Source organism: Lepisosteus platostomus, chromosome 26, assembly GCF_059453375.1.
Source record: "Lepisosteus platostomus isolate fLepPlt1 chromosome 26, fLepPlt1.hap1, whole genome shotgun sequence".
Lineage (NCBI taxonomy): Eukaryota > Metazoa > Chordata > Actinopteri > Semionotiformes > Lepisosteidae > Lepisosteus > Lepisosteus platostomus.
In genome coordinates this window covers 5,850,804-5,873,920 of record NC_142636.1, presented here as the reverse complement: position 1 = coordinate 5,873,920, position 23,117 = coordinate 5,850,804, and the positions used below count along the sequence as shown (strand labels likewise).

The 23,117-nt window shown below is 41.8% G+C and overlaps 2 pseudogenes; both read right to left on the bottom strand.

Annotated features, from left to right (window-relative positions):
* Positions 1-1,260: 1,260 nt before the first annotated feature.
* On the bottom strand, positions 1,261-2,206 carry LOC148639810 (uncharacterized; annotated as a pseudogene).
* LOC148639809 (uncharacterized) overlaps positions 2,207-23,117 on the bottom strand; it is a 30,880-nt pseudogene continuing 9,969 nt past the window's right edge.

The window sequence follows — 23,117 nt, the reverse complement described above, 5'->3', positions numbered from 1 at the left end:
TCAAAACTACTAAAGGAACAACACAGTAGCTAACCAACAGTTAATAATAACCTAATAGCTAACTCCAGGTAATTAAAAAGTTATACTCCTTTTAAAGCATGTTTTGTTGAAATTATGAGAAAACAATCTATATAGTGATATATATCGTTACCGTGCAAAATTTAAATCTTGCTGGGCAAACAATTTTTTTAAGTTTTAAAAAAAGAAATAAAAAATTTGATACAGTGAAGTGTCCCTGCCTGAGACTTCAAACGCTGTAAAAACCGGGTTTAGATCATTAAAAACCACTTTTTATGTGCAAGAAACGGACGATCAGCTTAGAATATTTGTGTACATTGTACGTTTTTTACTTTATAATTAAACCTTTAAAATACTTGAATCTTATAAATGGCGTTTATAACGAAAGTTAATATCTAACATTATATGAAATGTTTGACAATAACATGACCTCACCTCTCTCATTTCCTTTCACCAAATGCAATGAAAATAGAGTACAAATAATATTCATTAAACACAAGGCGTTCGAACTAATTGAATTTGAACTCATCTGCAATCTTGACGTTTCATAAAAATGTCGGACAAAATCCACAAATAGCCAAACTGGTCAAACACAAATAAAACAATTCAGGTTTTGCAAAGCTACCGCAACCCCAAGAAACGTCTAACTGAAGAGTTAATGACAAAGATTAATTCTAAATCAAGTGCTGACCAAAGTGAGCACTTAGAATTCATCTTTGTCATGAACTGTCCAGTTGTTGTGCAAATACTGTAAACTCTGCTGCCACATTGTGACTAAATAACGTACAACGCAAAAGTTGTTACAGTATTAGACACTAGATGGCAGCAGAGTTCATTGGCACAAGTGCTTGGTAGCTTAGAGAATGCACATGGCTCAAAAAAAGAACATGTTTATCAAACTGCACCACCGTACTTTTTTGAAGGTAAAAAAACATCCATTAGTTTCTCACTCAATATATGAACAATCAGTCTAAAAGAGATTCTTGTACCAAACTGACAAAAATAAAAGTGCAATTTAACCTGAGACTTTTTTATTTCTTAAGTGAAATGATGAACATTCTATCATAAGTACACTCAAAACTCACATTATCATCTTATATGCTTATATGTATAAAGGTACAGACTTGGTCAGATGGCCTTTAAATGCGTACTGTGAATAAGTATACCTTACCAAAAGTTTTGAATGGTGAAAGATGCACATATTTCTAATTTGGGTAGTCTGTAGGTTGACAGAATAAAATACTAAATTATGTCCATTAACCATATATTACTTTCCAAAATTTTGTCAGAATAGCTATCATAATGAATAGACACTCTCAAATACCAGCCACATGTATGTGCCATGGGTCTTCTCTCAAATCCTTGCATATCCGTGAAGTTAACAGTTACAGTCTTGCCAAGAAAGAGATCTGAGCCTGTGTTTCCTTCCATCACACTCTCAGGTATGTTGTAATATGCTTTGATATTTCCTTTTCCTGTGCATTCATTGTGCAGGGAAACTTCAGTGACCGCATGCTTTTCCTTGCCGTTGGCTGCAAGTTTTCATACACAGTTTCTATTTCCTCAAGGGCTTTGCTGAGGGGAGCGAGTACACTTTCCCACTGTTTGATAACATACTGTAAGCAGGCTCTTGAATAAGGGTTTTGTGAGCCAGTTCTTGCAGAATTTGTTCAATGTTGTGTGCATTTGGCATTCTTCGGCAGCTGTAGCTGTCCAAGATTTCCAGTAATTCATCTTGGTCAGAACTGTTGAAGTCTCTGCGACAACATTCCAAGGTATAACGGTCAGATTCTGAGAGATACTTCAGAAAATTGTCAACAAGATCACTCTTCACATATCCAAGAGCTGCCTGTTCCAAGATTACAGGGGCAAGCTTGATGAGCGAATACTTCTCTTTCTGCCAACCAAAAGAAATAATTTTACCTATACTCTGCCACTTTTTCTTGCATTAGTCGTGTCGGAGAAATGGTATCTTGAAAGTGCTGCCTATTGTGCATTGTTCATAGAATTCATGCCAGAATTCAGAGAGGCCATCTCTGAGAACGCCTCCCTCATCATATCCAATCTCATACTGCCCATTTGGTAGTAGAAGCTTTACTTGAATTTCTGATTGAGTATATGAAAGGCGTTCCTCAGTGAAATGTTCAATAAGCTCAGATAGTATCTGGCTGCGATGGACAACAAGGATTTATTTGTCTGGTTCCCTGAGTTCTTGTGCCAGAGGCAAAGTGTCTTCAAGACTTTGTCGTCCCATCTCAGAGAAGTCTCCACTGAATATTGTAATGATATTGCTATCCTCCACATTTTCCCCAGCAGTAGAACTTTGCAGACCTAAACTGGAATCGTCTGTGACATCTGCAGGATAAAATTGTGCCACGTCATCACTGCCTAAGTTCAAATCATTTCCAGTATTTCCAACATAGATGACATCTAATGTTTCTAATTCCAATGGTGGATCAATCTGTGAGTCTGTAGAGGGAAACTCCTGTGTGTTTTCCTGTGAGGGACCTGCAGTGTTTGATTCTTGCTGTGTCTCCACACCACCACTGTCATGGTTCTTTTTGGTTGACAGATAGAACCTCATGACAGTTAATTTGAGGCTTCATATAGAGCTCCCACTGTACTGTCCTCATCTAAGGAAACTTCTTGGTCATTTTTCAGATCCACCTCAGACTCAGAAATATTTCCATGTACATTCTTTCCATTTGGGAAAAACAAACTTATTGCCTCCGCTGTGAGGTCTTTTTTTTCCAGTCCTTTGAAACACTTAACTTTCGTGTTCCACCACCCTTTTTGGGTCTCACCTGGATAAAGCTGTACCTTCATCATACAGCATCCAGCCCAACTCCACTTTCCTTACTTTCCTCTCTGTGTTCACCTCTTGATGAGGAGTGATATTTTCTGGATACTTATACTTTTTTCTTTTATTCAGTTTTGACTTCAGTCTATCAAAAAGCTTTGATTTCCTACTGTTGGGCTGTTTTTCGTTTCTCCTACAATATCCCATCACTGCCAATCTGTCTCCATAAGACGGCAAATAATTCTTCATCTGTTCATCTGTCATTAACATCAGGACACTGGCATCAATCTAAAAATTAATAGTGTATTACCAATTTTCAGTTTCAAAATACCATACTTAAAGCAACATTTTATGTGGATCAATATGCTGATACTGGTTTAAGGGAAAACGTCCATTCTGGATTGTTGAGGTATGAAGTGAAAATATCTACTATACATCTATACATGAAAATATCAATATACTGTAAAGTACTGTGCTGAAGTCAGAGACCACCCTTGCATTTATTTAATTTCCAGTTAAAACAGCCATTCAGTGCAAATTATTTAGTTTTTGGTGTCAGAAAACAATGCAAGAAACATATATTTTACAGAAAAGTACACTAAATATAACATCAGATCTATCAGTATTTAATTTGTCCACTCTTTACTTTTGTGCACCCTTCTGGCACTTTAAGTCTTCCATCCTTCCACTCATTGGGTAGACACTAACATTGGACACTAGCTACCCAAACACACCATACTGTAGCTGCCCTGCACATATCTTTGTCATGTGTATCTGAAAAGGCTAGAGGCGATATTTCTGATAAGATTAGCTATAAAGATAATTCACTTGCGTTAGGAAAATATAAGTCAAAGGAAAATAAGTGAAAGACAAGAGTTTCCAAAACTGGAGTTAAAAATTACTACAATATTTTGAGAAAATGGGACTCCTAACAATCGTGCAAGGCCTGGTAGACATCACCATCACATGGACAGAAGTTTACGCCCTTCCCTGGCGATGGAGGATTGTGAGGTCATACCTCTGGAGCTGTAGTATCATCCTCTGTAGTCTAGGGGGTGCAGATGCTAATGGTTTCCTCACAATGGATTCCAGTGGTTTGTGATCACTTTCCACAACAACCGTGACGACCGTAGACATACTGATGGAAACGCTTGCATCCAAACAGGATAGCATATAACTCTTTCTCGATCTGAGCATAATTTGTTTCACTTTCTGTGAGAGATTTAGATGCATAACTAATGGGCTTGCCTTCTTGTAGCAGAACAGCACCCAAGCCATGCTGTGATGCATCCACTTGAAGTCGGAACTCTTTGCTGGGGTCAAAGTATGCCAGAACTGGACCTGATTCCCTTGTGATAAGGTCCTTCATTTTCTGGAAAGCCTTTTGTCTTTGGGAGGTTCCATGTCCTTCACAGCAGCGATTTTAGCTGGATCTGGCTTGATCCCATCCACGGTGAGGAGATGTCCAAAGTAGCTGACTTCAGTGGCACAGATCATGCTTTTCTCTGAGTTGAGTCGGACTCCTCGCTCTTGGGACCGTAGTAGCATAGTGTGAAGGTTCCTGTCGTGTTCCTCCTTGGTTCTCCCATAGACCAAGATGTCATCAACAATCGCTGTAACACCTTCGAGGCCTTCATATGTCTCATCGATTTTCCGCTGAAACTCATCTTGAGCTGAAATTACTCCAAAGGGAAGCGTAGGAATCTGTAGCGCCCAAACAACATGTTGAACGCGGTTAGTTTTGATGACTCTTCTGTGAGCTTCTGTGAGCTTGACAGCCTCAATAACCTGACCTAGCATCCAGGACACTGAAATAGCACGCTCCAGCCAACTTTGGTGTAATGTCCTCAAACGTTGGCAAGGGGTAGTGTGGACGTTTGATAGCCTTGTTCAGATGCCTTGGATCAAGGCATACTCAGAGTTTACCCATACGAGGTTTCTCCACCACCACAAGTGCATTAACCCATTCTGTTGGCTCTGTGACTCTGGCAATGATGCCGGACTTCTCCATGTTGTGCAACTCCTCCTTAAGACGGCTCCGCAGTGCAAGAGGTATGCGTCTCGGTGGGTATACTACAGGAACTGCATTTGGTTTGAGGTGGATTGTGCATTCACCTGCAAAAAGCCCAATTCCTGTAAAGACATCTACAAAATCTGGCTTTCTCGGGGGGGTGGTCACAGATAAGACCTGTTTAATAAGGTCCATGTCTAATCATGCTTTTAGTCCGAGTACTGGAGGTGCATGTGTGTCTACAATATAAAAGTCCAGACACATTTGTCTGTCCTTGTAATTGCATTTCAGGGTGCATGAGCCTTTTACAGCAAGCTGCTCGCCGCCAGAACCTGACAGTCTGCGAGATGTGGGCTGTAGCACAACGTCACTTTTAAACTTGTCATATTCATGCATATTCATATTCATGAGGAATGACGTTAACTTGAGCACCTGTATCTAACTTAAACTTTATAACCTTTTGTGTGTTTATTTTAATGTCTACAAAAATCTGTTCAACGTCAGAGGTCTGTTTTTCGTGTGACACTGAATCGACGTACAGCTCAACGTTTTCGGATTCACCACTTGCTTTATTCTCTGCCATGGAGTGCACTCCTTTCCCTCGTCTGGAGCGGCACGCTTTTGCAAAGTGGTTACATTGTCCACATTTTAGGCACTGCTTGCCTTTTGCCGGGCAAACGTCCTGTTCGCCGTGAGCCTTATTTCCACAGTAGCAACAGTCTTTTTGGCACTTTGCTCCCCACTCCGGTCTAGCGTCTCCTGCTCGGGCGGGTTTCTCAGCCCTGACACGGCGCACTCCTCGAGCTGTCTGTTTCGGCGCCTGCCGCTGAACTGCGAGTACTGCGCTCTCGCGCAGGCTGCTCGCGCTGCTGCCCATCGTTCTCAGCTGGGTTTGCGCTAAGTCGTGAGACCTAATGATGTCTATGGCCCTGTCTAGCGTCAATTCAGAACCAACATTCAACAGCTTGTTCCTCACTCTCGGTGAATGTATTCCGAAAACGATGCGATTCCTTACCATCTCCTCGCTATCAGAGTAATTACAGTCTTTTTCAAGGAGCCGCAGCTCTGTTACAAATTCTTCGAACGGTTTGTTATCTCATGGTACTCTCGTGAAATTTATATCGAGCAAATATAACATTTGTTTTAGGCTTGACTTGCACTTAAAAACGGTCATAATAGGTTTTGAGTACCTTTGCCTCCTCCTCGTCGAGCGTCCATGTGTTGTATACGTCTCTGCCCTTTTCTCCGACCCACAGGAGAAGATAACTGCATTGCTCTACCTGTCCTGTCTTCTTGAGTGGACCCGAAAACATGAGCTCCACATGCTGCTTCAATTTGCGCCAAGCCTCGGGCAGGTTGTTCACCTCCCAATCCATTCGTGGTGCCGGAATTCCAGCGACATTCATTTTAAATCTTTTGTCCTGACGTGAATCCTATTTATTCTGACACCATGTCTTGTTTCTCGTACACGTATAGTGTAGAAATTAACAAGCCAGGACGATGATGTGACACTTGAACAAACTCTTTATTTCACCTGTAACTCCGAACCCGTTAGCTCCTACATTCACTATAACCTGTGACCCTGAGTAACCGTAATTCCTGCTCAGCCCTCCACCAATCAACATGCAGTTTCACTGCTGATGCACACAAATATTACATCAAATACAATAAATAAGTTATAATTGTAAGAAGATCACTGGAGTGTATCAAGTCAATTACACACGGAGAGATTTAGCCCTCTGGCTTGAGTGCAATATAAATCCCGAAAGTGAATCCCAGCAGGACTGACCTCCCCATGGCCCCGCCCCCTCTTTAGATACTGTGCGCAGTCATGCCTCGACCAAGTCACCACAGAAACCAATGGAAACAGAGCAAACCGCTCATCTCCACCTTCTTACAATATTTCACTGATCTGTCACAAATCCACGTTTGGATTAGGTGAGCTGTTGTTACTAGACTAATAGCTCATTGACACCCGTAGAAGGCTTCACAGCTTCAAAACGTTGTGTTTCTTTTCTTCTCTTTTCAGCCTGGAATAAACCTTTACTTGTTCCTAATAGTTAAGCACCCGATTTTCAACAGGATTTTCTTAATTTATTATGCCGAACGTTGCTTCTGATACAACAACTTCCAAAACAAGTTAGTTTATCAAAGATGAGGGCACAGTCACTGCAGGAGTGTTAATGCAAAACTGTCCAGTGCAGCTCCCTAATTCAAAGTAAGTAAGGAAGAAGAGGCTAAAATTATTCCAAACTGGTGTAGAGAGTGATAATCAGCCATCTCCTCGATTGTCACTGTAGCTAATTGCATCAATGAATTAAAGACTTGGATATGTGAAAACCTTTTGTCCCTCAACTCTGATAAAACTGAGCTTCTGCTGTTTGGGGGCAACAGTGCAGATACGACTGCTATAACCTCAGCACTCAACTCTGAGGGTTTAAAAGTTTGCCTCAAAGATTCGGCATAATCTAGGCATCATTTTAGACACAAGACTCTCATTTAACTCTCATGTCAATACAGTATCGAAGGTGTGCTTCCTACAGTTAAGAAACATTGCAAAACTAAGGCATTTTCTCTACACTCAAGACACAGAGAAACTAATACATGCTTTTGTATACAGAAGATCAGATTACTATAATGCCCTACTGTCAGGAAGCACCTATCGCACTTTCAACACCTTATAGCGAATTCAAAACGCGGTTTTGTGTATTTGTCACTAGGAGCAGAAAGTACGACAACACCTATACTTAGCTCTCTCCATTGGCTTCCTGTCAGGTACAGGGCAGACCTCAAAAATCTTTTACTTATAAGGCTCTCAGAGGTCAGGTGTCTGTCTGTTTAATTGAGCTGATTAATGTATACAATACAAGTCGCCCATTTAGATCACAGAACGCAGGTCTTCTTAATCCACATATTAATAAAATAACAGCTGGAGGTAAAGCCTTCAGCTACAGGGCCCCTAGTTTATGGAACAGTCTGCCAGCCTACGTACGGGATGCCAAGTCAATCTCAGGACTTAAATCCCAACTGAAAACCTATGACTTCAGCCCAGCCTACTCACACCTTTCATCATAGTCCACTGGAGCTATGGCTGCTGGTGCTGCTGTACATGCCATTGTGTGTCTCTGTGTTGGCCCACCAGGTAGATACATCTGTTCTGACCAAACTATCCTATTCTCCTCCCCACATGTCCGGATGGCGCCCGGGCTGGGGACCATCTGAGTCGGATGCTTCATCACTGCCATGGATCTAAGGGGGACATCGCGAGTATAGCTATCGTTTAAGGAGAATTTGCTGGTCTACATGGATCTGCATGGAGTACTGTCACACAGAAGGACATGATGGAAGGTTTAATACTCCACACTTAGTACTTTTTTTGAATTGTATAATGTTAGCATGCCCAGTGGGGTTGGGCAGCCAGTTGACCTTGGACCCCCAGAGGTTTTTCTTCTCCTTACTGATGAGTTTTGGGTTCCTCTCCTCTGTTGTGTTTTGGCCTCTTCTCTTTCTGTACTGTAACACGTAGTGCAAGTTTCGGGGCAGCTAGGGGGAGTTTAGCTCCCCTGAATAAGACACAAGCTCCCCTGAAGAGATCATTTGCGAAATTTTGGGGGGTCTCTAAAATATGGAAACTGTCAATTAAAAAAAATCCTATTTATACAGTATGGGTCACTTATTTTCCGGTATAGACTACATTTGAGTTTCTGTTTTGAGTGTGTTGCTACCAAAGAAATACCAAAGCAATTGAATACTATTACCGATCAAGGCATGGTGGTGCTGTTACAAAAGTAGGCAACGTTCCTGTTCAAGTGACAAACAGACAAGCTAACAAGTCACTCTTGGTTATGTTGTAACAGAAGGAATAAGGTTCTTGATCCCGAGATGAAGTAAAACAGATGAGTTTATTGCATGCAAGGAACAATAAAGCCGAAGTCTTGTTTCCCGCAAGAAACAACAAAACCGAAGTATTGTTCCCCGTACTGTTACAAACTTTTGGGTTATATAGTGTCTTCTTCTCCGTTTCTGACGTCATTCGGTCTGATGATAAAGAGGGGGGTTCATGGTATTTGGCCAGTTTACGATGTTCTGGACAAATGGTCAGTTTAAGATTACACCCAGGGGGGTTCCTAGCTTGCATCTGCAATCCTTATCAGTTAACCCCCTTTCCTGCCATAAACCCCAGCTTGTGACTTAGAAGTCTAAACCCCCTACAGAAAAGATTAAATTCAAACCCCCGTCTTCACATCTTTCTTCATTCCCCCCTTATAAAATATGGCATACGTCAGTGTAGCCTATTTTTATACATACAATGTCAGGGCAGATCTTTCCTTTCTTGGCGAACAGGTATGTATTGCCATGACATTGTATGTTCCACAGTTATAGCAAGATGTGATACATGTTTTTGTGCACGTGATGATAACAATTATACATATAAACAATACTATTCCTACAAATAAACACTGTAAAAAGGTTCCACCCCAGGCCCCAAACACAGACTTTACCCAAGACCCAATTCCCCAATTTTCAGTATAATAGTCCTGATATTTCTGTCCCTCATTGTAAATGTGTTTGGCCAGATCTGAGATGTGCTCAGAATTATCAGGAATATATGTGCAGCATTCAGTGCCAATTACTGCACAAGTTCCTCCTTGGGCCGCCAGTACATAATCTAAAGCTAGTCGGTTCTGCATGGCCACTGTTCTGAGGGCTACCATCTCATCTTTAACAGCCTTCAGACTAGATGAGGTAGAATTTTCAAGTCGAGGCCATTTGAATTAACTCTTGACTCAGAAAGTTCATGCCGGCTTGTGGAAATATTATCCCTAAATAATATTCCCAATCAGCCAATTTTCTTTGTGGTCTGTGGTTAGGTCCGAAGGGGCTGTGGGTTTGAACACGGATATGAGGAACCACATATCCTAAATAACATGAGCCAGACCACTGGGCTGGCAACCATGGGTAGGCTCGTTTTCCACAAATGAAGTATGTTCCATTTGGCGCTCCCCATGCCTCTGAAAATAAGAAGCTTATACCGAATTGTGGGGTGTGCCGATCCCATCCTGGAATTTGGAAGGTAGAGGTGGATATATTTGCAGCGATGGTAAGGTTGCAACGACTCCATCCAACCAAGTGCAGACCATTATTGTGCTGAAAACATATGTTTCCCTCACGATCCTAATTTAGAGTCAGGTATGGTGGTGTATGGCTTCTGTTATATTTAGGAGTGTACGAGCCTGTGAAACTCGTGGGCTCTAAGCCTCGCTCCTGTAGATATTGTAATGTTGTGCAGGTTAAAGTCGTGTTATGGCAACCCCCATAGTTTGTCATATTAAAATCTCCTAAATTATCCCTCCAAATGATCATGCCTATGACTTCCTCGAGACGCCAAGGAATGGCCCCCATAGGAAGTCCTCCCTGTACATATTTGGGTAATGCGGCACACACCTAGCAGGCACTTTGGTTGGTTTTCTTAGCTGTCAGATAGGAGAGGCCTAAAAAGGAATTAATTCCATGTTCTCCTTTGTGGGAGAGATGATCATTAATCCCTGTGGAACATAGTCCTACAGCAATAATTATCGTTATTAACAGAAATGATTTCATTCTGAGTCTGTAACTGGGGATGAGGCTCGTCGGCAGTGTGACGCGTGGATCCAGCGATCTTTTCCTTCCACTCGAACCGCAGACTCGGTTGTCAACAGGATCTGGTAGGGTCCGTCCCACCTGGGCTGGAGAACATGTGAAGGAAATTTCCTGATCCACACCCACTCTCCTGGGATGAGGTTGTGCCCTCGTTCAGGTGGTGGTCCCCACGCCTCCAGGACCTGCTCGCGGGCTCCTTGGGTGGCCTCTGTCAGCAACTTGCAATAATACAAAGGAATGGTTAATCCATCTGAGGAAACTCCAGTCTCAGCACCTGTAAGAGAGCTTTTCAAATTATTACAGGCGGCTTTTGCTGCGGGAACCAAGGCAATCTTGTCCTTGTACTGCACTCCCCCCTTAAGCAGATCTGTTAAGAGTTGTGCTCACCCCGTAAAAACATTGCACCCAGACCCTGTTGAAATTTCACAATGCTAGACACAAAAGGGCCTTATCATAACTGCCATTATTAGACACTCTAAAGCTGAAGCAACTCAGACTTGTGGGTTTCCTCATCAGGGGAAGCACTCAGAATACCATCAACATACTGAGTGATCACAGTCAGTTGAAGCCACGTGATACCCTGTTCTGGATAGTCATTCTTTGTAATGCATAATATTCCAACCCAATAGATCTGGGATAAAACCACCCATTAAAATCTGGTACTCGGCAAGTAAAACTTGCTGTCCCAATACTCCTGTGGCCTCCTGCCGTCTTCCCATATACATTACTCTATAACACACTATTGAACAGAGGAGTGAAACAAGCATGACAGTAGTGCTCCAGTATCCCCTAACAGAGAAACCAACACTCCATTAACAGTACATTTTTATCCACTGGAATGGGACAGACTTAGGGAGGCTACAAGGGATTTACAGGATCTAATCGTTAGGTAAACAGATCTTCTCACAAGACGTTATTCTCCCCAGTCTCGATTCTAAACCTACAGCGTTTCAGCATGTCTGGTTTCGAGACATTCGAATAAACCCAAATTGTTTCCACTATTGCAACTAATTGAATAAAAATACAAAAACTGTTTAACTACTTTTACGTCCACCTGTACTGTACTTATACGTTTCAGACGCTCTTATATTTTCCAATCTCCTTAAGTTGATTTTCGTCAAGTCTCTTTAGTTACGTCTCTAGCCAGTCCCGCTGTCTAAACACACTCACACCGTCGTTTAGTATACAAAAACTCACAGTTACACACATACATGCCGGCACACAAATTCATAAAACACACATACACATCGAGAATATATTTTTCTCTTCGTACTACAATGTGCCGTATTCTTGTTTTACTTCTACATGAATCCTTTTAATTCCTGAAGCGCACTCCGGGTTCGCTGCGTTCCTAATTTCGGGTGCGGTACTTTAACCCACCGGTCAATATCTTCCGGTTTTGGATTTGATCGTATGGGGGAATCAGGGAAGGTAGGTGCGAGTGCGGACCCCCCTCGATGGGGTACGAGACAGTTAGAGTGACGCTGTCATCAACAGCGCCAGCCCCCGCTACATCAGGCCCTCTCCCACTTAGGGTGAGAGTACAGGTCTGCGGGCGCCCTCTGTTTAAGAAGGGAGTTCCTGTTCCGTCTCTATCACACTCGTACCAGGTGTCATCCCACTCAGGCCCCCTGTCTCCATATGGTCACTTTGGGAATTGATCTCAATTATTTTCATTTCCTGCCTGTCTGTTCCCCCATAGGAGAGCAGGATATAACACATTAACTAGTGCAGTGCGACCAGGAACTAATTCTTCTTTTAGTTTCTGATTCTCCTGCACTGCCTCTTTTCGCTTTTTTTTATACCCTCTCGTAGCGAGTAAAGTATCTTTTCTTCCGGGTTTTTGTTTTCCCCGTAAACACACTTTTAAGTCACATCCCAATTCCTTTTTTTTTTTTCCTCATGTATCTGCCACCACTGGTGCCGGCCGTGCACCAGGGTGGGAGCTACATGCTTGTGCTTTTGCCAATCAATACTCATATGCTTTCTTTACATATGCTCATATGCTTTCTTTTTCTTCGCCCCAGACTCCCTCTGAAAAACTCAGCTTTTCCCATATTTTTTTTCTTCTTTTCCGTCAACTTACACTTTTCCGATATATAAACGGACCTTTCCACCACTTTCTCAAACCATCAGTTAGCACACGTTCGGTCTCTTTTACTTTTGTCGTGTGTGAGGTAACAGCTCATACAGTAAGGGGATGCTTTCACTTGAAAAACCTGTGCATTCATGCACTCATTCAGCCAAGGGTTACCTCCAGATCTAAATGCCTCTCCGAGGCTTTAGAGAGGACTTACACCGCACTGTTCACAGGTAAGGAACGAGACCTCGAAAACCCCCTTTCTTGATCAGTAATTCACCATCCCCAGAACGCCAGCATCGCTGCTTTTGCCCCGGGGTGGACTTACGCACTGAGCTCAATCAGGGCGATTCTCGGGTCTCAACGTCCTTTAAATCCTGCTACTTAATGCTTTGCTCTTTTATTATGAGGTGTGTTTATGTTAGTGTCGTGCATGTGTATATGTATTTCACAAACAAGGAAAACACCAAAAACATACATACATATATATATCTCTTCTACTCCTGTTTCCTTTAAAACAAAAAACCACGCCACGCCAATTCGTGCACGATCAAGGCGTAGCTAATCTCAGGACCCCGGGCGCAATTAAGGCCCACACCAATCCTGGATTATACGTGCATTTGATGCACCGCTCAGCTCCAGAACCCCGGGCACAATTAAGGCCCACACCGATCCCGAGCCTCAGAACTCCGGGCGCAATTAAGGCCCACACCAGTCCTGAATTACGTGCATTTAATGCACCACTTGCTCTAGAACCCCGGGCGCAATTAAGGCCCACACCGATCCTGAGCCTCAGAACTCCGGGCGCAATTAAGGCCCAAACAAGTTCTGACCTTCAGAACTCCGGGCGCAATTAAGGCCCACACCAGTCCTGAACTTCGCGGTAAGGGTCCAAAACCCGTTCAAAAACTCCATGCGCAATTAAGGCATACACAAGCTTCGAACGCCTGTACACAATACTGCGGACTGCCTGCCAGACCATATCGTGGGCTTACAGCAAACAACCCATTACGTACATAGGTGTCTTCCCCGGGCCAGAGGAATTCACTCACGTTTACTCCGTCATCTCGGGCGATTCTCGCAGGGAGCAGAGACTTCCCAATCGGTCAGAGAGAGTCGGGACTTTTTTTTAAAAGAGGAGTCCTTACCTCTTAGTAATGTGAGCGCTGACCGTCTCTCCTGCCGATGGGAAGTTCTGCGCCTTCTGGAGCATCCGCCGACTACGCCAAATTTGTTGTAACAGAAGAAATAAGGTTCTTGATCCCGAGATGAAGTAAAACAGATGAGTTTATTGCATGCAAGGAACAATAAAGCCGAAGTCTTGTTTCCCGCAAGAAACAACAAAACCGAAGTATTGTTCCCAGTACTGTTACAAACTTTTGGGTTATATAGTGTCTTCTTCTCCGTTTCTGATGTCACTCGGTCTGATGATAAAGAGGGGGGTTCATGGTATTTGGCCAGTTTACGATGTTCTGGACAAATGGTCAGTTTAAGATTACACCCAGGGGGGTTCCTAGCTTGCATCTGCAATCCTTATCAGTTAACCCCCTTTCCTGCCATAAACCCCAGTTTGTGACCCCCAGAAGTCTAAACCCCCTACAGAAAGGATTAAATTCAAACCCCCGTCTTCACATCTTTCTTCAGTTATGTCGTTGGTTGGTTAAGGCGCACAGTAAATATGCAGAGAAACTTTCCAATGACATTCAGTTTTCTATTTATATTTCTGAAAAGCGGCAATAATGCCCAAGAGAAGACAGGGAACTTTACTTGCTAATTTTGGGTTCACAAAACAACCCAAACTGCGCGATCTGACTGTTGCTGCTAGCGGTTGTGGACGTGGACAATGTATTTTTGGACATCACAGAGCTGACGGATGGCAGAGACACAGAATCAGTCTACTGTTGCCTGAGAGGGAGCCTTAGTAACGTGGGTTTGGATGATGAGTTCTTGAAGAAATATCTCATCAGTGTAGCGGTGAGGCTTATTAATAAGGCAGAATTAAGTGTTTCTGAGCTTTCCCAAATTAGGCCTCATTTCTCTGTTCATCTCTGTGGTGCAGCCACAGAGAAACCATGCAGGGTGATTTAAGGTCCTAGGACAGCTCCCAAAGGGGGATGCACTTAGCTAAGCCTGGCTATCATGATCAATGGTCATCCATTGGCGCCTATCTGTCTAGGGAGTGCCAGTTGGACATCTGGACTGCATTCCTAAGTGTCAGGAGTAAGTGACTCATATCTCACCTTGATCAACCAATCAGGGACTGGTAGGGCCGAGTAACCCACGTGGGACTCTGATGCCCATGGAACTTTCAGCCAATCAATGAGCTGAAGTTCCTCCAGGTAAAAACAGGCAACACAGAGAGCCTGTTAGATTCAGAGAGATTCAGATTCACAAGATTCAGAAAGGATTCAGGAGAATTCTGTGGACTGTTCCAAAGGGAATTCAAAGGAGAATTCCAGGGCAGGACGGCCCAGAAGCAGAAGGCTCCCAAGGGCAGGACATTCTCGCAGCAAACCTTCTGACCATCCTGAGACTCAGCCCGGACAACCACGGAACGGCCAGTGTGTCCGAGTGCCAGAACTTTCCTTTGTTCTAAGAGTCTAGAGTGGAGGTTGCCAGAGAGTAACCAGCAGCAGGCCTCGTGAACAGGTCGGAACTGTGGACAGCTGAATCACTATTCAGAACTAGCTCTTCATCAGGAATGGTCTTAATGAATGATATACCGAACGTATGTCCTCTTGATATGTGTAACTCTTTGTAACTGACCGAATATACCTTTTGTATTCTGATAACCCTCTCGATAAGATCTGTTAGGTTTATATGCATATTCTATGTATTAATAAATGTATCCTCGTGTATTAGTACCTGTGTGTGTGCGTTGTTTGAGTTATGTCGCATGGTTGGATTCTAAAGCCATCAAAAGAATCAACTTTGTGATTTACTGCTACAATTAATAATTGTCTCAGTAAATGCCCAAACCCTACAGAACTGGTGCCTTCAGAGAGCCACTATGATTACATATTTGGCGTCCCTGAGCCGGTTTTCACTACATCAGCATAGCCACTGACGGGGCTGCAGTGCTCACTGGCAAATCCTCTGGACTGACTGCTAGGCTAAAGCTTGACTTTCCTAAAGTGCAGTCCATACACTTTCTGGCACATCGCCTTGAACTGGCAGTACAAGACGCTCTCAAAGAAGTGGCTGGGTGTAACCATTTCGAATTCTTTATCGCAAAACTATATTCACTTTATCACCAATCGACTAAGAACGCTCAGATGCTCGAGAAAGCAGCCGCAGATCTAAATGTGCAGATTTTGAAAATTGGCCAGATTTGGAATATTAGATGGGTGGCAAGCAGTTTTAATACTGTAAAAGCAGTATGGAAATATTTCCCTGCATTAGCACACCATTTTAAAAGAGCAAGGGAGGGAGGATGCATCACGCAGTGCCACTGAGAGACAGAAACAAAAGGGACTACACAAACACCTCACTAACTCCTCATCTGTTGCTGATTTGGCATCTATGAATAACGCTCTCCGTGAGCTGCTGGGCCTCTCCCTGAAACTCCAAAACACAGACACATCTCTGGTGGACTCCAGTTCCCACATTCAGCAGACCTTCGATATCTTGACAGCCAAGAAAGACACCGGCGGTCAATCTGCAGTGAAGGCCGAGCAACGCTCGTCACTGGGTGCGTTTAAAGATGTTGACATCTCAGAGGGTACAGGAAAGATAAACCGGCTCCAGTTCCATCAGTCTGTGATCAGTAGCCTTACAAAGCGACTCTGATTCTGAATTAGTCCAAATGCTGAAACTGCTGGATAAGGGCTTCTGGCCACAGGATCGTGATGTCTTAATTCTTTACAGGGAAGGTGAAGTTGGCGCACTTGCTAAAGCACTGGGCGAACCTGTCATAGAGGCAGTGGAGGAATTCTGCGACTGGAAATTACAAGGCAAAGCATCAGGACAGACGCTGGGAAAACTACGTTTTTTACTTTATAATTAACCCTTTAAAATACTTGAATTTCATAAATGGCGTTTATAACGAAAGTTCGGGAGGGGTGACAACAACCTCGCTCAATCGTACTCAGCTGTCAGTAATTAGCAATCGCTCCCGTCATCCTTCCTCCACCAGACGCTATAAATCCCAGCATGATTTCCTCCTCTCCCTCGTATGCGACTCTCGCACCCCAGCTCCACCCCAGTAGCTGCCCCTTGGGCACCCTGCATCCTGTGGCCAGGAGGTCGGCCCTCAGCCCAGCGGGTTAAGGCAATATCCGCGCCGTAATAGTTCATCACACTTTGATCTCGGTTGTTGTCGCTCCCAGTGAAACACAACACACGTTTTGTGCAGAAACAATCTCCTTCTCTTCTCTTCCTGTGGTGTGTATGGAAGCATGTTTCCACCAGGGAGTAAAAAACAAATGCGCTATGGTATCTCAGAATCATGCTGGGCAAATGATTTTTTTAAGTTTTAAAAAAAGAAATCGAAAATATGATACAGTGAAGTGTCCCTGCTTGGGCCATTGCATGACTTTAAAAGCTGTAAAAAACGTGTTTAGATCATTAATAAACGGGTGATCAGCCTAGAATGTTTGTGTACATTGTACATTTTTTACTTTATAATTCAACCTTTAAAATACTTGAATTTCATAAATGGAGTTCATAACGAAGGTACGCGTTTCGTGCAGAAACAATCTCCTTCTCTTCTCTTCCTGTTGTGTGAAACAGATCAGCGGGTCCGTGTTCCACAGTCAGGCTGGAGAACAGCGCCCCGCCCACTGCGTCCGTCACAGAGGGGGCGGAGCCTAGCAGCACAGACTGAGCGCTAATGGCACCGATCGCGTCTGCATTTTTAACTTAGTGTTTAAAATTAATCAAACAATGTTAGTCATTTCTTTTTACTTCAAGTCCTTTGGTTTTTTAACAAATTAGACTGATCATTTGATAACATTGTTAAAGCAGGATCTTATTGTACTTCCTAATTATATTACACGTGGAAAATAATGTTTTTAATCTTCTTTAATGATTTATATGTTTTGGAAAGGTTTCATCTATACAAAACAGTCTCCGTATAAATTACAATTTAATAATTATTATACATAATAAAAGGTATGAATTCAAATATAGTCATTAATATTAAAATTGCATTGGAGAAAATTGTTGCACTTTTTTCCACATCTTGTAAAAAGTAATAATTTACAAGACTTTGGTCAAATGTGCACTTGATCTGACAAACTAAAATCAAAATATCACAAAATGAAAGTAAACAAGTAAATTATAAATAATTTAAAAAATAAAATAAAATTTGGCACTAGTGAAATAAAATATATCAAATTAAAGTTCTAAAATAATGAGAAATAAAATGTAAAATATACTGAGAAATGTTCCTTTTCCCATCGGCCCTGAGATGAAGCCCATCAGCAGCAAAGACCTGAGCAACGGGCTGCTGGTTCTGCAGAAGCACTCTGTTGCTCCTGAGGAGCTGCACATGGTCCATGTGAGAGGGGAGCTGTGAAAGAGCCCGGGCAGCTTCTTTCACAGCTCCAGCAGCAAAGAGGCATCGCAGAGCCGTGGCAAAACTGAGCAAATTGCCATATGAACCTTACAAGGAGATGCTCTCCTTCCTGCCACAGTCAGTTCTTTTCTAGCTCTGAGGATGTCATAGGAGGAGTCCCCCTGGGCTCTGTTATTGGTCCCCGTGTTAATGATCAGTAATATATCCTCATTCAGGGCCTGGAGGTGGTACAGGTGCTGGTGGGCACTGCGTGTTGTGCCAGGGTGCAGCCACACCTGTTCTGCTGGCATCAGTGTTTCCAGGCCCCACAACATAGAGTCTCTGAGGACATACACTTTCTTTGGACCTGATGGGGAAAAAAGGCATTATCACAGGCATTGCACGGCTACATCATAAGATAAATCTTAAAAGTATATAAACTGTACCTGAACAACATACATATCCAACGAATAACAATGAACAACAGTGTAAATATTATAACTCGCAAGTAACTATAGACAGTGCTGGAAACCAGCTATCACAAGGCACAGGGACGATATTTACATCAGCAGTTACATACAGAGCAGTAATTTCGTATTGCTGGCTCCAGGGATCAGCTTTTCACCAGCCTCCCTGGCACATCAGCATCAGCTACAAGATGTTTTCCTTTTCGTCTTCCTTAAAATTATCTGCATCTGACACACAGTGTAACATTAGCAACTGCCCGGAACTTAAGAAACCTAAGCAAAAATCCTCACCTCATTATCCATGTGATCATCTAACAATGGATACTCAATTAAAGCCACAAATGTCATCATCACCCTCCTCTACACAATCCACAACAAACAAGTCTCCTGTTCTATTTACACGGACTGCCCTGCCTGGCCACCAGCATTCACTCCCATCTTCACTGCTCACAAATGTGCTCCACTTTCTTGCCTACAAAGTCCTCTGCACTAACAGGAAGCGATTCTAAATAACTTTTCATATAATCTTTCCACAAAGTAATTTAAAAACATACTCCTGGCCATCTAGTCTCATTTCAACGACTGTGCCCTTGTACCACACCTTCATATCTTTCTCTTCAAAAACATGTCTAACTCTCTTTCCTAACAAGTGTTCTAATTTAATTAACATAAGAATTCTTAATCTTTCCATACAAACCTCTTTTTTGTACCTAGATCTCCAGCCTTAAAATGCTGCTTAATAGCCTCCTTTAAAAACTCTGCCTTTTCTTCAGCAATATGTTCTGACGATGCCAAAAATGAATCTTTGTCTTCTGTTTGTCTCTTTGTCTGGCCTGCAGACAACACTTTTTTAGTTATCAATCAGCTATTCTAGATTAAGCCTTTTCCCCTCCTATGAAAAATTGAAAACTCCATTTTCATGTTTCATTCCTCACACAAATCTCCTAAACCTCAACTGATTCCCATGTCACAGGGTCTGTGATTGAATCCCACTGGAACCATGACTTTTTTTTTAACAAACATTTCTTTGAAAAAATGAAACGTTTCCCTTGGTCAGAGATTAAATAAAACTTCACTCGCACCAAACAAATTTATATTTCTAAATATCACAACATGATCGAATTTAAGTCATTTTAATAACAATGAATAGTCACCTATGCGTTACAAAATAAACATTTAAATTGATTTGAATCGCGTTTTGATTTAAATCATAAACGCGTGTTTAAATATATGTGTTTTTTTATTCACAATCAGACAAATGCAACATAAATTGATATCTTTGTCTTCGAAGTATCTCAATAAACTTTCAGCATAACTTTCTCCCCGTTTAGATTTATTTTTTGGGGGATCTTGGGATCAAACGTGGAAAGATTAGATAGTAATCGTTTTTATTTTTTAAATACATTTTATAAAAGTGTAATCTATGCTAAAAAGTTGTACACCAACTGCTATAAAGATACATATTGTAATACTTTCGGGTTCGGATAGGACAGACACGAGAACTCAGACTTGTGGAGTTAAAGCAAGTTAAAGCCTTGATCTTATATATCACCTTTAAAAGTGGAATCTCAAAGCAAAGTAAATACCCAACACTGATTGTACCCATCTGTCATGCTAATAAAGCACCTTGAATTGAATTGAATTGAGCGAGAGAGCCAGGACAGACAGGCAAATAAGATACACTCCACAGACATTCACAACAGCGACATATCATAAAACGTTTGCACATATAGTTAAGTTATTACTTGGTTTTCAAAGTGCAATGAAATACAATATTGTTGTTGTTGCTGTTATTGTTGTTTTTATCCTGTAAAGCGTTTTGAGAAGCCACCTTTAAAGGCGATATATAAAAGCGCTGATTCTTCTGGAATGTGTTCCGCCGGGGATTCAATTTTTTTTTTTAATTTCGTATCTAAGGAAATCGCAGTATAACTTTGTTCATGCACAAACAGTGGCATGTTACATTATTAATTTGGGTGTCTCCTCTTGCCAGAAAGCTCTAAATTGCATTTTGAGTGCGGTTTTTGACTTTTTCTAAATTGCAACCCATAAAGCTGATACAGTTTAGACTTATTTTAAACTGTATTACAGCAGCACAATGGACAATGCAATGTAAATTGCAAAAATGCACTTGGAATCTGTCCAAGCCCTACTTTGTCAGGCACTTTCTTTTACTGCAACGGACATAAAAACTCCCTTGCTTTTAACAGAGCGTTTCATAATTTCTAACTACGAAAATTATTCAAACTGCGACACTTATCATTCATTCCATTCCATTCCATTATCAGTCTTCCATTTCTCCCTAAACATTTTGAGCATGAAAGTTTTATGAAACGGTACCCAAATATGCGATTGCTGTATAGAATGAAAAAATATTTAACCCTGAAAATTAAGCTGGAAATCTCACCCCCTTCTACTTTGAAAATACCTGTGAAACCAGTTTAATTCGTCACAGCCAGCACTCCCGCAGAGAGAGGGGTTGTACTCGTTAATGTCTTAGCCGGAACACATCATTATATCTCATTTTGCATTTCTATAAAATAATCGTTTGCCCGGCAACTATTGTTGTTATTGTTTTTATCCTGTAAAGCGCTTTGAGGAGCACAACTTTCTCACCACTTAGATTACTTTTTGATACTATCCTTGCACAAAGCAGAAACTTTTTGTATTTTCCGATGACATACAAGTGGAAAGATTACAGATTTTAATCGTCTTTTTTCTGAACCAGGGAAAATCTGATCATGTTTCTCTATAACAATAATAAAAAACTTTATTTTACATATCACCTTTAAAAGTGGCATCTCAAAACAATACAGTAGATGTAAACCACAGATTACAAAGTAAATACCCAGACAAACGCAAACGTGTTTTTAATAAAATGCTTTTATTCATTCAGCAGAGAGAGAGCGTAAAACCTGGGTGTAACAGCTGTTCCTTTTTCTGATCACTCGCTCTCTGGATAAACGTCTCGCCTGTCCTGTTCTTTGTTTTCCTGGTTTGCTGATTATGCCTTCTGCGATCCACTCCTGCCCTCACACCTAAAGAAGACTATTTTAAATTTCTTTGCGCGGTCCATTGTGCAATTAACCCTTGTATGTGCTGTCCTTAAGGTGATATCACATAAAGGTGATATGTAAAATATTGTTTTTTTTATTATTGTTATAGAGTAACATGATCAGATTTTCCCCGGTTCAGAAAAAAAGATCCTTTTTTTTGTACCTCACCTCTGACTAACGTACTGCTATCAGCCTGCCATTCCTTCAGCTTACACACTAGCTCCCTGTATCTCGCATTCATTTCTAAAACATGCTCCCAGAGCTCTCCACAACGGCTCTGTCACAACCTTACAAATAATTCCCAGTGCTCTGCATCCTGCAACTGAGCTACTCTCAAAACCTTAAACAGTGCTTCTATTAATTTGTTTTCATTACATATAATATCATGCATGAATTCCAGCAATTCAGCTTGCAAAAAATAAACTCCAGCTGCATTGTGGAACATTGCATTAATTCAGTTTCCTTTAAATGGAATCAGAGAGACATGATCAGATTTTACCTGGCTCAACAAAAAAGATCTAAACTGTACAGATTTGCAACTTTTCTCACACCCTCATTCATGGATGGCTTTGCACACTGATCTAATCAATCTAACTGTACCACTCTCTCCAACCCTTCTAGGCATCCAGTCTAAACTAACACTGCCCACCTTTTCGCCACCAACAATCTTCCCAGACAGAAAGTGTAACATTTGCCTCATGTGCCAAGGCATCAAATGCAATTCAGAGAACAACTCATTGATAAGTCTGATCCAGCCTTGTCTGTCTCACTGAGGTCATCAAATCCATATACAATTTCAGGCAAGATATCAGTTCTGTACCGTGCCAGGATTTCATTAATGTTTTTTTCTGTACTTTCCCTGTCGCCAATTAGATTTGTTATTTTGTAGACAATTTCCTTCTCAGAAAGCGTTGCATCCGAATCCCTGCTTCCACTGTTAACAACATCTTGCACCACCTCTCTGCTCTCGGAGTCCGAAATGCATCCTGCTACCCTCCTGGAAAGAAGTCCCTGCAGTTCCATATTTATGGCCATATTAAGTGGTCCCATCTGTGGCAAGGCTTCAATTACTTTCTTGCAACAGTTTTTCTTTTAGATGTTTTAGAAACTTGTCTCTCTTCTAACACAAGATATTTACAAAAACTTTCCCCTGGCAATCTGTCGACCTGAATACCTACCAATTTATCCAAAACTATTCTGACTATCTTAGAAGCCTTTCGTGCACGAATGCCCATGTTTGCTACTAAATCCATATAAGCCTCTCTTACAGCATCACTATACTTTCCTTTTTCACACGTGCTAATATTGTGACTCACTCTCCTGTCTGTCTCTGTTTTCAAGCCTTCATATTCTCCCTGCCAGAACTGCATCTGCTCATCCAGGTCCCTCTCCCCATGTGCTAAATCTGCTTCAGAATCACATTTCGTTTTGTAATACGCAACCTTCTGTGATTCCTTTTTTTGTACTGTATATCTAATCTTTTGCAACTGTTCCTGCAATTCATCAGTACTCTTCTCTAGTTGTGCCTTTTCCTTCTCTAACTCACTT